At 36.7% G+C, this 14041-nt stretch overlaps 4 non-coding genes across 4 annotated transcripts; all 4 read left to right on the top strand.

Annotated features, from left to right (window-relative positions):
• The first annotated feature begins 3163 nt into the window (after window positions 1–3163).
• On the top strand, window positions 3164–3235 carry trnaq-cug (transfer RNA glutamine (anticodon CUG)). The gene has a single exon. It is a non-coding gene; the product is annotated as a tRNA-Gln (tRNA).
• A 7674-nt stretch (window positions 3236–10909) lies between these two features.
• On the top strand, window positions 10910–10981 carry trnaq-cug (transfer RNA glutamine (anticodon CUG)). The gene has a single exon. It is a non-coding gene; the product is annotated as a tRNA-Gln (tRNA).
• A 1219-nt stretch (window positions 10982–12200) lies between these two features.
• On the top strand, window positions 12201–12272 carry trnaq-cug (transfer RNA glutamine (anticodon CUG)). The gene has a single exon. It is a non-coding gene; the product is annotated as a tRNA-Gln (tRNA).
• Window positions 12273–13491: 1219 nt separating this feature from the next.
• On the top strand, window positions 13492–13563 carry trnaq-cug (transfer RNA glutamine (anticodon CUG)). Its single transcript has one exon. It is a non-coding gene; the product is annotated as a tRNA-Gln (tRNA).
• The last annotated feature ends 478 nt before the right edge of the window (window positions 13564–14041 follow it).

The raw sequence follows: 14041 nt of genomic DNA, 5'->3' as shown, positions 1-14041 counted from the left end.
CACTGAATCTGGGAAAATTGAAGACACAAAAGATATTTTAAACATTTGTATAATATATTTGCAAGTACTACAGACACTGAATCCAGCGATACAGAAGACACAAAACATATTTTTGTTGTTTTGCTTGATGTAACAGTATACACATGTGGTTGTGATTACAGCAATACAAGATGAGTAAAAGCATTTTTTTGTTGTTGTTTCTGTAGTGTAATAGTTAGGAATCTGCACCTTGTCTTTGGTGATCCCAGTTCAACTCTTGGTGGAACCTTGTGAATGCTTGTTGTTCCTTTCAGCTAGCATGTACTTTCTTGTAACAAGTTTTTTTAATGGCTGCAGCCTGTATTGATGGATCAGATTCGATTAACCTTTTGTGAGGAATTCTTAAATGCCTGTGCTTTTGGCAAAGTAAATGCTGATTATCGTAGCATAGTTGGCATTAAGCTAAAGAGAATTCACGGAAGATAAATGATTCACCATCAATATACAAGACATCACACTTCATTTTGGTTCCTTCCATTAGGTAATGGGATAAGCACTTGATTCTGAATCCAGCAATACAGGACACCCAGGAACTTGGTTAAGGTTCCATGGTGTATTGGTTAGCACTCTGGACTCTGAGTCCACTCATCTGAGTTTGACTTTCAGTGGAAACTGTTGAAGTGCCTGTTACCTTGTTTCAGAGACAAAATAAAACTGAGCCTGTTAATTTCATAATGGAAAAGTCTGGATTCTGAAGTCACCAGTACAAACAGATTGTATTGTTGGTTATGGAGTGAAGATAAGTATTGTGGACTCTGAAATCAGATATATAGAAGAAGGGTTGTTTTGAAGATTCCACAGTGTAATGCTTAGTAAGCACTTTTCATTTTATATTGTCAGACGTCATGCCTCCGTGGCACCTTTCTAAACCTGGCTGACATTTTGAGATTATATGGGTTTTCTTGCTACAATTTATTGTAAATCTCAAAAATGTCTGTCACTTGACCAGATTACAAACATGAGACAAAGCAGTTGTTGCCAAAATTAGGTCAATGCCTTGCCAATCTGTGTGCTGATGACACTGGACAAGGTAAAGTTATATAAAAGGAACTCATGTCTTACAAAAAAAAGACAGGAGATGTGATATATAAAGAAAGCACTCTGCCCTCTTTATCTAGCAATACAGAAGACAAAACATTTTTGGACTTGTTCTATGGTGGAAATGAAAGCACTGTGGACTCTGAATCCAGTGAAACACAAGACAAAAAGGTTCGATTTGTTGTTTGCAGATTTTAATTGTAAGCAGGCTTGACACTGAATCTGGGAAAATTGAAGACACAAAAGATATTTTAAACATTTGTATAATATATTTGCAAGTACTACAGACACTGAATCCAGCGATACAGAAGACACAAAACATATTTTTGTTGTTTTGCTTGATGTAACAGTATACACATGTGGTTGTGATTACAGCAATACAAGATGAGTAAAAGCATTTTTTTGTTGTTGTTTCTGTAGTGTAATAGTTAGGAATCTGCACCTTGTCTTTGGTGATCCCAGTTCAACTCTTGGTGGAACCTTGTGAATGCTTGTTGTTCCTTTCAGCTAGCATGTACTTTCTTGTAACAAGTTTTTTTAATGGCTGCAGCCTGTATTGATGGATCAGATTCGATTAACCTTTTGTGAGGAATTCTTAAATGCCTGTGCTTTTGGCAAAGTAAATGCTGATTATCGTAGCATAGTTGGCATTAAGCTAAAGAGAATTCACGGAAGATAAATGATTCACCATCAATATACAAGACATCACACTTCATTTTGGTTCCTTCCATTAGGTAATGGGATAAGCACTTGATTCTGAATCCAGCAATACAGGACACCCAGGAACTTGGTTAAGGTTCCATGGTGTATTGGTTAGCACTCTGGACTCTGAGTCCACTCATCTGAGTTCGACTTTCAGTGGAAACTGTTGAAGTGCCTGTTACCTTGTTTCAGAGACAAAATAAAACTGAGCCTGTTAATTTCATAATGGAAAAGTCTGGATTCTGAAGTCACCAGTACAAACAGATTGTATTGTTGGTTATGGAGTGAAGATAAGTATTGTGGACTCTGAAATCAGATATATAGAAGAAGGGTTGTTTTGAAGATTCCACAGTGTAATGCTTAGTAAGCACTTTTCATTTTATATTGTCAGACGTCATGCCTCCGTGGCACCTTTCTAAACCTGGCTGACATTTTGAGATTATATGGGTTTTCTTGCTACAATTTATTGTAAATCTCAAAAATGTCTGTCACTTGACCAGATTACAAACATGAGACAAAGCAGTTGTTGCCAAAATTAGGTCAATGCCTTGCCAATCTGTGTGCTGATGACACTGGACAAGGTAAAGTTATATAAAAGGAACTCATGTCTTACAAAAAAAAGACAGGAGATGTGATATATAAAGAAAGCACTCTGCCCTCTTTATCTAGCAATACAGAAGACAAAACATTTTTGGACTTGTTCTATGGTGGAAATGAAAGCACTGTGGACTCTGAATCCAGTGAAACACAAGACAAAAAGGTTCGATTTGTTGTTTGCAGATTTTAATTGTAAGCAGGCTTGACACTGAATCTGGGAAAATTGAAGACACAAAAGATATTTTAAACATTTGTATAATATATTTGCAAGTACTACAGACACTGAATCCAGCGATACAGAAGACACAAAACATATTTTTGTTGTTTTGCTTGATGTAACAGTATACACATGTGGTTGTGATTACAGCAATACAAGATGAGTAAAAGCATTTTTTTGTTGTTGTTTCTGTAGTGTAATAGTTAGGAATCTGCACCTTGTCTTTGGTGATCCCAGTTCAACTCTTGGTGGAACCTTGTGAATGCTTGTTGTTCCTTTCAGCTAGCATGTACTTTCTTGTAACAAGTTTTTTTAATGGCTGCAGCCTGTATTGATGGCTCAGATTCGATTAACCTTTTGTGAGGAATTCTTAAATGCCTGTGATTTTGGCAAAGTAAATGCTGATTATCGTAGCATAGTTGGCATTAAGCTAACGAGAATTCACGGAAGATAAATGATTCACCATCAATATACAAGACATCACACTTCATTTTGGTTCCTTCCATTAGGTAATGGGATAAGCACTTGATTCCGAATCCAGCAATACAGGACACCCAGGAACTTGGTTAAGGTTCCATGGTGTAATGGTTAGCACTCTGGACTCTGAATCCAGTCATCTGAGTTCGACTCTCAGTGGAACCTGTTGAAGTGCTTGTTACCTTGTTTCAGAGACAAAATAAAACTGAGCCTGTTAATTTCATAATGGAAAAGTCTGGGTTCTGAAGTCACCAGTACAAACAGATTGTATTGTTGGTTATGGAGTAAAGGTAAGTATTGTGGACTCTGAAATCAGCTATATAGAAGAAGGGTTGTTTTGAAGTTTCCACAGTGTAATGCTTAGTAAGCACTTTTCATTTTATATTGTCAGACGTCATGCCTCCGTGGCACCTTTCTAAACCTGGCTGACATTTTGAGATTATATGGGTTTTCTTGCTACAATTTATTGTAAATCTCAAAAATGTCTGTCACTTGACCAGATTACAAACATGAGACAAAGCAGTTGTTGCCAAAATTAGGTCAATGCCTTGCCAATCTGTGTGCTGATGACACTGGACAAGGTAAAGTTATATAAAAGGAACTCATGTCTTACAAAAAAAAGACAGGAGATGTGATATATAAAGAAAGCACTCTGCCCTCTTTATCTAGCAATACAGAAGACAAAACATTTTTGGACTTGTTCTATGGTGGAAATGAAAGCACTGTGGACTCTGAATCCAGTGAAACACAAGACAAAAAGGTTCGATTTGTTGTTTGCAGATTTTAATTGTAAGCAGGCTTGACACTGAATCTGGGAAAATTGAAGACACAAAAGATATTTTAAACATTTGTATAATATATTTGCAAGTACTACAGACACTGAATCCAGCGATACAGAAGACACAAAACATATTTTTGTTGTTTTGCTTGATGTAACAGTATACACATGTGGTTGTGATTACAGCAATACAAGATGAGTAAAAGCATTTTTTTGTTGTTGTTTCTGTAGTGTAATAGTTAGGAATCTGCACCTTGTCTTTGGTGATCCCAGTTCAACTCTTGGTGGAACCTTGTGAATGCTTGTTGTTCCTTTCAGCTAGCATGTACTTTCTTGTAACAAGTTTTTTTAATGGCTGCAGCCTGTATTGATGGATCAGATTCGATTAACCTTTTGTGAGGAATTCTTAAATGCCTGTGCTTTTGGCAAAGTAAATGCTGATTATCGTAGCATAGTTGGCATTAAGCTAAAGAGAATTCACGGAAGATAAATGATTCACCATCAATATACAAGACATCACACTTCATTTTGGTTCCTTCCATTAGGTAATGGGATAAGCACTTGATTCTGAATCCAGCAATACAGGACACCCAGGAACTTGGTTAAGGTTCCATGGTGTATTGGTTAGCACTCTGGACTCTGAGTCCACTCATCTGAGTTTGACTTTCAGTGGAAACTGTTGAAGTGCCTGTTACCTTGTTTCAGAGACAAAATAAAACTGAGCCTGTTAATTTCATAATGGAAAAGTCTGGATTCTGAAGTCACCAGTACAAACAGATTGTATTGTTGGTTATGGAGTGAAGATAAGTATTGTGGACTCTGAAATCAGATATATAGAAGAAGGGTTGTTTTGAAGATTCCACAGTGTAATGCTTAGTAAGCACTTTTCATTTTATATTGTCAGACGTCATGCCTCCGTGGCACCTTTCTAAACCTGGCTGACATTTTGAGATTATATGGGTTTTCTTGCTACAATTTATTGTAAATCTCAAAAATGTCTGTCACTTGACCAGATTACAAACATGAGACAAAGCAGTTGTTGCCAAAATTAGGTCAATGCCTTGCCAATCTGTGTGCTGATGACACTGGACAAGGTAAAGTTATATAAAAGGAACTCATGTCTTACAAAAAAAAGACAGGAGATGTGATATATAAAGAAAGCACTCTGCCCTCTTTATCTAGCAATACAGAAGACAAAACATTTTTGGACTTGTTCTATGGTGGAAATGAAAGCACTGTGGACTCTGAATCCAGTGAAACACAAGACAAAAAGGTTCGATTTGTTGTTTGCAGATTTTAATTGTAAGCAGGCTTGACACTGAATCTGGGAAAATTGAAGACACAAAAGATATTTTAAACATTTGTATAATATATTTGCAAGTACTACAGACACTGAATCCAGCGATACAGAAGACACAAAACATATTTTTGTTGTTTTGCTTGATGTAACAGTATACACATGTGGTTGTGATTACAGCAATACAAGATGAGTAAAAGCATTTTTTTGTTGTTGTTTCTGTAGTGTAATAGTTAGGAATCTGCACCTTGTCTTTGGTGATCCCAGTTCAACTCTTGGTGGAACCTTGTGAATGCTTGTTGTTCCTTTCAGCTAGCATGTACTTTCTTGTAACAAGTTTTTTTAATGGCTGCAGCCTGTATTGAAGGATCAGATTCGATTAACCTTTTGTGAGGAATTCTTAAATGCCTGTGCTTTTGGCAAAGTAAATGCTGATTATCGTAGCATAGTTGGCATTAAGCTAAAGAGAATTCACGGAAGATAAATGATTCACCATCAATATACAAGACATCACACTTCATTTTGGTTCCTTCCATTAGGTAATGGGATAAGCACTTGATTCTGAATCCAGCAATACAGGACACCCAGGAACTTGGTTAAGGTTCCATGGTGTATTGGTTAGCACTCTGGACTCTGAATCCACTCATCTGAGTTTGACTTTCAGTGGAAACTGTTGAAGTGCCTGTTACCTTGTTTCAGAGACAAAATAAAACTGAGCCTGTTAATTTCATAATGGAAAAGTCTGGGTTCTGAAGTCACCAGTACAAACAGATTGTATTGTTGGTTATGGAGTAAAGGTAAGTATTGTGGACTCTGAAATCAGCTATATAGAAGAAGGGTTGTTTTGAAGTTTCCACAGTGTAATGCTTAGTAAGCACTTTTCATTTTATATTGTCAGACGTCATGCCTCCGTGGCACCTTTCTAAACCTGGCTGACATTTTGAGATTATATGGGTTTTCTTGCTACAATTTATTGTAAATCTCAAAAATGTCTGTCACTTGACCAGATTACAAACATGAGACAAAGCAGTTGTTGCCAAAATTAGGTCAATGCCTTGCCAATCTGTGTGCTGATGACACTGGACAAGGTAAAGTTATATAAAAGGAACTCATGTCTTACAAAAAAAAGACAGGAGATGTGATATATAAAGAAAGCACTCTGCCCTCTTTATCTAGCAATACAGAAGACAAAACATTTTTGGACTTGTTCTATGGTGGAAATGAAAGCACTGTGGACTCTGAATCCAGTGAAACACAAGACAAAAAGGTTCGATTTGTTGTTTGCAGATTTTAATTGTAAGCAGGCTTGACACTGAATCTGGGAAAATTGAAGACACAAAAGATATTTTAAACATTTGTATAATATATTTGCAAGTACTACAGACACTGAATCCAGCGATACAGAAGACACAAAACATATTTTTGTTGTTTTGCTTGATGTAACAGTATACACATGTGGTTGTGATTACAGCAATACAAGATGAGTAAAAGCATTTTTTTGTTGTTGTTTCTGTAGTGTAATAGTTAGGAATCTGCACCTTGTCTTTGGTGATCCCAGTTCAACTCTTGGTGGAACCTTGTGAATGCTTGTTGTTCCTTTCAGCTAGCATGTACTTTCTTGTAACAAGTTTTTTTAATGGCTGCAGCCTGTATTGATGGATCAGATTCGATTAACCTTTTGTGAGGAATTCTTAAATGCCTGTGCTTTTGGCAAAGTAAATGCTGATTATCGTAGCATAGTTGGCATTAAGCTAAAGAGAATTCACGGAAGATAAATGATTCACCATCAATATACAAGACATCACACTTCATTTTGGTTCCTTCCATTAGGTAATGGGATAAGCACTTGATTCTGAATCCAGCAATACAGGACACCCAGGAACTTGGTTAAGGTTCCATGGTGTATTGGTTAGCACTCTGGACTCTGAATCCACTCATCTGAGTTTGACTTTCAGTGGAAACTGTTGAAGTGCCTGTTACCTTGTTTCAGAGACAAAATAAAACTGAGCCTGTTAATTTCATAATGGAAAAGTCTGGATTCTGAAGTCACCAGTACAAACAGATTGTATTGTTGGTTATGGAGTGAAGATAAGTATTGTGGACTCTGAAATCAGATATATAGAAGAAGGGTTGTTTTGAAGATTCCACAGTGTAATGCTTAGTAAGCACTTTTCATTTTATATTGTCAGACGTCATGCCTCCGTGGCACCTTTCTAAACCTGGCTGACATTTTGAGATTATATGGGTTTTCTTGCTACAATTTATTGTAAATCTCAAAAATGTCTGTCACTTGACCAGATTACAAACATGAGACAAAGCAGTTGTTGCCAAAATTAGGTCAATGCCTTGCCAATCTGTGTGCTGATGACACTGGACAAGGTAAAGTTATATAAAAGGAACTCATGTCTTACAAAAAAAAGACAGGAGATGTGATATATAAAGAAAGCACTCTGCCCTCTTTATCTAGCAATACAGAAGACAAAACATTTTTGGACTTGTTCTATGGTGGAAATGAAAGCACTGTGGACTCTGAATCCAGTGAAACACAAGACAAAAAGGTTCGATTTGTTGTTTGCAGATTTTAATTGTAAGCAGGCTTGACACTGAATCTGGGAAAATTGAAGACACAAAAGATATTTTAAACATTTGTATAATATATTTGCAAGTACTACAGACACTGAATCCAGCGATACAGAAGACACAAAACATATTTTTGTTGTTTTGCTTGATGTAACAGTATACACATGTGGTTGTGATTACAGCAATACAAGATGAGTAAAAGCATTTTTTTGTTGTTGTTTCTGTAGTGTAATAGTTAGGAATCTGCACCTTGTCTTTGGTGATCCCAGTTCAACTCTTGGTGGAACCTTGTGAATGCTTGTTGTTCCTTTCAGCTAGCATGTACTTTCTTGTAACAAGTTTTTTTAATGGCTGCAGCCTGTATTGAAGGATCAGATTCGATTAACCTTTTGTGAGGAATTCTTAAATGCCTGTGCTTTTGGCAAAGTAAATGCTGATTATCGTAGCATAGTTGGCATTAAGCTAAAGAGAATTCACGGAAGATAAATGATTCACCATCAATATACAAGACATCACACTTCATTTTGGTTCCTTCCATTAGGTAATGGGATAAGCACTTGATTCTGAATCCAGCAATACAGGACACCCAGGAACTTGGTTAAGGTTCCATGGTGTATTGGTTAGCACTCTGGACTCTGAATCCACTCATCTGAGTTTGACTTTCAGTGGAAACTGTTGAAGTGCCTGTTACCTTGTTTCAGAGACAAAATAAAACTGAGCCTGTTAATTTCATAATGGAAAAGTCTGGATTCTGAAGTCACCAGTACAAACAGATTGTATTGTTGGTTATGGAGTGAAGATAAGTATTGTGGACTCTGAAATCAGATATATAGAAGAAGGGTTGTTTTGAAGATTCCACAGTGTAATGCTTAGTAAGCACTTTTCATTTTATATTGTCAGACGTCATGCCTCCGTGGCACCTTTCTAAACCTGGCTGACATTTTGAGATTATATGGGTTTTCTTGCTACAATTTATTGTAAATCTCAAAAATGTCTGTCACTTGACCAGATTACAAACATGAGACAAAGCAGTTGTTGCCAAAATTAGGTCAATGCCTTGCCAATCTGTGTGCTGATGACACTGGACAAGGTAAAGTTATATAAAAGGAACTCATGTCTTACAAAAAAAAGACAGGAGATGTGATATATAAAGAAAGCACTCTGCCCTCTTTATCTAGCAATACAGAAGACAAAACATTTTTGGACTTGTTCTATGGTGGAAATGAAAGCACTGTGGACTCTGAATCCAGTGAAACACAAGACAAAAAGGTTCGATTTGTTGTTTGCAGATTTTAATTGTAAGCAGGCTTGACACTGAATCTGGGAAAATTGAAGACACAAAAGATATTTTAAACATTTGTATAATATATTTGCAAGTACTACAGACACTGAATCCAGCGATACAGAAGACACAAAACATATTTTTGTTGTTTTGCTTGATGTAACAGTATACACATGTGGTTGTGATTACAGCAATACAAGATGAGTAAAAGCATTTTTTTGTTGTTGTTTCTGTAGTGTAATAGTTAGGAATCTGCACCTTGTCTTTGGTGATCCCAGTTCAACTCTTGGTGGAACCTTGTGAATGCTTGTTGTTCCTTTCAGCTAGCATGTACTTTCTTGTAACAAGTTTTTTTAATGGCTGCAGCCTGTATTGATGGATCAGATTCGATTAACCTTTTGTGAGGAATTCTTAAATGCCTGTGCTTTTGGCAAAGTAAATGCTGATTATCGTAGCATAGTTGGCATTAAGCTAAAGAGAATTCACGGAAGATAAATGATTCACCATCAATATACAAGACATCACACTTCATTTTGGTTCCTTCCATTAGGTAATGGGATAAGCACTTGATTCTGAATCCAGCAATACAGGACACCCAGGAACTTGGTTAAGGTTCCATGGTGTATTGGTTAGCACTCTGGACTCTGAATCCACTCATCTGAGTTTGACTTTCAGTGGAAACTGTTGAAGTGCCTGTTACCTTGTTTCAGAGACAAAATAAAACTGAGCCTGTTAATTTCATAATGGAAAAGTCTGGATTCTGAAGTCACCAGTACAAACAGATTGTATTGTTGGTTATGGAGTGAAGATAAGTATTGTGGACTCTGAAATCAGATATATAGAAGAAGGGTTGTTTTGAAGATTCCACAGTGTAATGCTTAGTAAGCACTTTTCATTTTATATTGTCAGACGTCATGCCTCCGTGGCACCTTTCTAAACCTGGCTGACATTTTGAGATTATATGGGTTTTCTTGCTACAACTTATTGTAAATCTCAAAAATGTCTGTCACTTGACCAGATTACAAACATGAGACAAAGCAGTTGTTGCCAAAATTAGGTCAATGCCTTGCCAATCTGTGTGCTGATGACACTGGACAAGGTAAAGTTATATAAAAGGAACTCATGTCTTACAAAAAAAAGACAGGAGATGTGATATATAAAGAAAGCACTCTGCCCTCTTTATCTAGCAATACAGAAGACAAAACATTTTTGGACTTGTTCTATGGTGGAATTGAAAGCACTGTGGACTCTGAATCTAGTGAAACAAAAGACAAAAAGGTTCGATTTGTTGTTTGCAGATTTTAATTGTAAGCAGGCTTGACACTGAATCTGGGAAAATTGAAGCCACAAAAGATATTTTAAACATTTGTATAATATATTTGCAAGTACCACAGACACTGAATCCAGCAATACAGAAGACACAAAACATATTTTTGTTGTTTTGCTTGATGTAACAGTATACACATGTGGTTGTGATTACAGCAATACAAGATGAGTAAAAGCATTTTTTTGTTGTTGTTTCTGTAGTGTAATAGTTAGGAATCTGCACCTTGTCTTTGGTGATCCCAGTTCAACTCTTGGTGGAACCTATTGAATGCTTGTTGTTCCTTTCAGCTAGCATGTACTTTCTTGTAAAAAGTTTTTCTAATGGCTGCAGCCTGTATTGATGGATCAGATTCGATTAACCTTTTGTGAGGAATTCTTAAATGCCTGTGATTTTGGCAAAGTAAATGCTGATTATCATAGCATAGTTGGCATTAAGCTAAAGAGAATTCACGGAAGATAAATGATTCACCATCAATATACAAGACATCACACTTCATTTTGGTTCCTTCCATTAGGTATTTGGATAAGCACTTGATTCTGAATCCAGCAATACAGGACACCCAGGTGCTTGGTTAAGGTTCCATGGTGTAATGGTTAGCACTCTGGACTCTGAATCCAGTCATCTGAGTTCGACTCTCAGTGGAACCTGTTGAAGTGCCTGTTACCTTGTTTCAGAGACAAAATAAAACTGAGCCTGTTAATTTCATAATGGAAAAGTCTGGGTTCTGAAGTCAAGAGTACAAACAGTTTGTATTGTTGGTTATGGAGTAAAGGTAAGCATTGTGGACTCTAGAATCAGCTATATAGAAGAAGGGTTGTTTTGAAGTTTCCACAGTGTAATGCTTAGTAAGCACTTTTCATTTTATATTGTCAGACGTCATGCCTCCGTGGCACCTTTCTAAACCTGGCTGACATTTTGAGATTATATGGGTTTTCTTGCTACAATTTATTGTAAATCTCAAAAATGTCTGTCACTTGACCAGATTACAAACATGAGACAAAGCAGTTGTTGCCAAAATTAGGTCAATGCCTTGCCAATCTGTGTGCTGATGACACTGGACAAGGTAAAGTTATATAAAAGGAACTCATGTCTTACAAAAAAAAGACAGGAGATGTGATATATAAAGAAAGCACTCTGCCCTCTTTATCTAGCAATACAGAAGACAAAACATTTTTGGACTTGTTCTATGGTGGAAATGAAAGCACTGTGGACTCTGAATCCAGTGAAACACAAGACAAAAAGGTTCGATTTGTTGTTTGCAGATTTTAATTGTAAGCAGGCTTGACACTGAATCTGGGAAAATTGAAGACACAAAAGATATTTTAAACATTTGTATAATATATTTGCAAGTACTACAGACACTGAATCCAGCGATACAGAAGACACAAAACATATTTTTGTTGTTTTGCTTGATGTAACAGTATACACATGTGGTTGTGATTACAGCAATACAAGATGAGTAAAAGCATTTTTTTGTTGTTGTTTCTGTAGTGTAATAGTTAGGAATCTGCACCTTGTCTTTGGTGATCCCAGTTCAACTCTTGGTGGAACCTATTGAATGCTTGTTGTTCCTTTCAGCTAGCATGTACTTTCTTGTAAAAAGTTTTTTTAATGGCTGCAGCCTGTATTGATGGATCAGATTCGATTAACCTTTTGTGAGGAATTCTTAAATGCCTGTGATTTTGGCAAAGTAAATGCTGATTATCATAGCATAGTTGGCATTAAGCTAAAGAGAATTCACGGAAGATAAATGATTCACCATCAATATACAAGACATCACACTTCATTTTGGTTCCTTCCATTAGGTATTTGGATAAGCACTTGATTCTGAATCCAGCAATACAGGACACCCAGGTGCTTGGTTAAGGTTCCATGGTGTAATGGTTAGCACTCTGGACTCTGAATCCAGTCATCTGAGTTCGACTCTCAGTGGAACCTGTTGAAGTGCCTGTTACCTTCTTTCAGAGACAAAATAAAACTGAGCCTGTTAATTTCATAATGGAAAAGTCTGGGTTCTGAAGTCAAGAGTACAAACAGTTTGTATTGTTGGTTATGGAGTAAAGGTAAGCATTGTGGACTCTAGAATCAGCTATATAGAAGAAGGGTTGTTTTGAAGTTTCCACAGTGTAATGCTTAGTAAGCACTTTTCATTTTATATTGTCAGACGTCATGCCTCCGTGGCACCTTTCTAAACCTGGCTGACATTTTGAGATTATATGGGTTTTCTTGCTACAATTTATTGTAAATCTCAAAAATGTCTGTCACTTGACCAGATTACAAACATGAGACAAAGCAGTTGTTGCCAAAATTAGGTCAATGCCTTGCCAATCTGTGTGCTGATGACACTGGACAAGGTAAAGTTATATAAAAGGAACTCATGTCTTACAAAAAAAAGACAGGAGATGTGATATATAAAGAAAGCACTCTGCCCTCTTTATCTAGCAATACAGAAGACAAAACATTTTTGGACTTGTTCTATGGTGGAAATGAAAGCACTGTGGACTCTGAATCCAGTGAAACACAAGACAAAAAGGTTCGATTTGTTGTTTGCAGATTTTAATTGTAAGCAGGCTTGACACTGAATCTGGGAAAATTGAAGACACAAAAGATATTTTAAACATTTGTATAATATATTTGCAAGTACTACAGACACTGAATCCAGCGATACAGAAGACACAAAACATATTTTTGTTGTTTTGCTTGATGTAACAGTATACACATGTGGTTGTGATTAGAGCAATACAAGATGAGTAAAAGCATTTTTTTGTTGTTGTTTCTGTAGTGTAATAGTTAGGAATCTGCACCTTGTCTTTGGTGATCCCAGTTCAACTCTTGGTGGAACCTTGTGAATGCTTGTTGTTCCTTTCAGCTAGCATGTACTTTCTTGTAACAAGTTTTTTTAATGGCTGCAGCCTGTATTGATGGCTCAGATTCGATTAACCTTTTGTGAGGAATTCTTAAATGCCTGTGATTTTGGCAAAGTAAATGCTGATTATCGTAGCATAGTTGGCATTAAGCTAACGAGAATTTACGGAAGATAAATGATTCACCATCAATATACAAGACATCACACTTCATTTTGGTTCCTTCCATTAGGTAATGGGATAAGCACTTGATTCCGAATCCAGCAATACAGGACACCCAGGAACTTGGTTAAGGTTCCATGGTGTAATGGTTAGCACTCTGGACTCTGAATCCAGTCATCTGAGTTCGACTCTCAGTGGAACCTGTTGAAGTGCTTGTTACCTTGTTTCAGAGACAAAATAAAACTGAGCCTGTTAATTTCATAATGGAAAAGTCTGGGTTCTGAAGTCACCAGTACAAACAGATTGTATTGTTGGTTATGGAGTAAAGGTAAGTATTGTGGACTCTGAAATCAGCTATATAGAAGAAGGGTTGTTTTGAAGTTTCCACAGTGTAATGCTTAGTAAGCACTTTTCATTTTATATTGTCAGACGTCATGCCTCCGTGGCACCTTTCTAAACCTGGCTGACATTTTGAGATTATATGGGTTTTCTTGCTACAATTTATTGTAAATCTCAAAAATGTCTGTCACTTGACCAGATTACAAACATGAGACAAAGCAGTTGTTGCCAAAATTAGGTCAATGCCTTGCCAATCTGTGTGCTGATGACACTGGACAAGGTAAAGTTATATAAAAGGAACTCATGTCTTACAAAAAAAAGACAGGAGATGTGATATATAAA

This window comes from Electrophorus electricus, chromosome 5, assembly GCF_041902795.1.
Source record: "Electrophorus electricus isolate QZ-2024a chromosome 5, ASM4190279v1, whole genome shotgun sequence".
In the NCBI taxonomy this organism is placed as follows: Eukaryota; Metazoa; Chordata; class Actinopteri; order Gymnotiformes; family Gymnotidae; genus Electrophorus; species Electrophorus electricus.
Note: the sequence above shows the minus strand (reverse complement) of the source record. Positions and strands in the feature narration are given on the sequence as shown.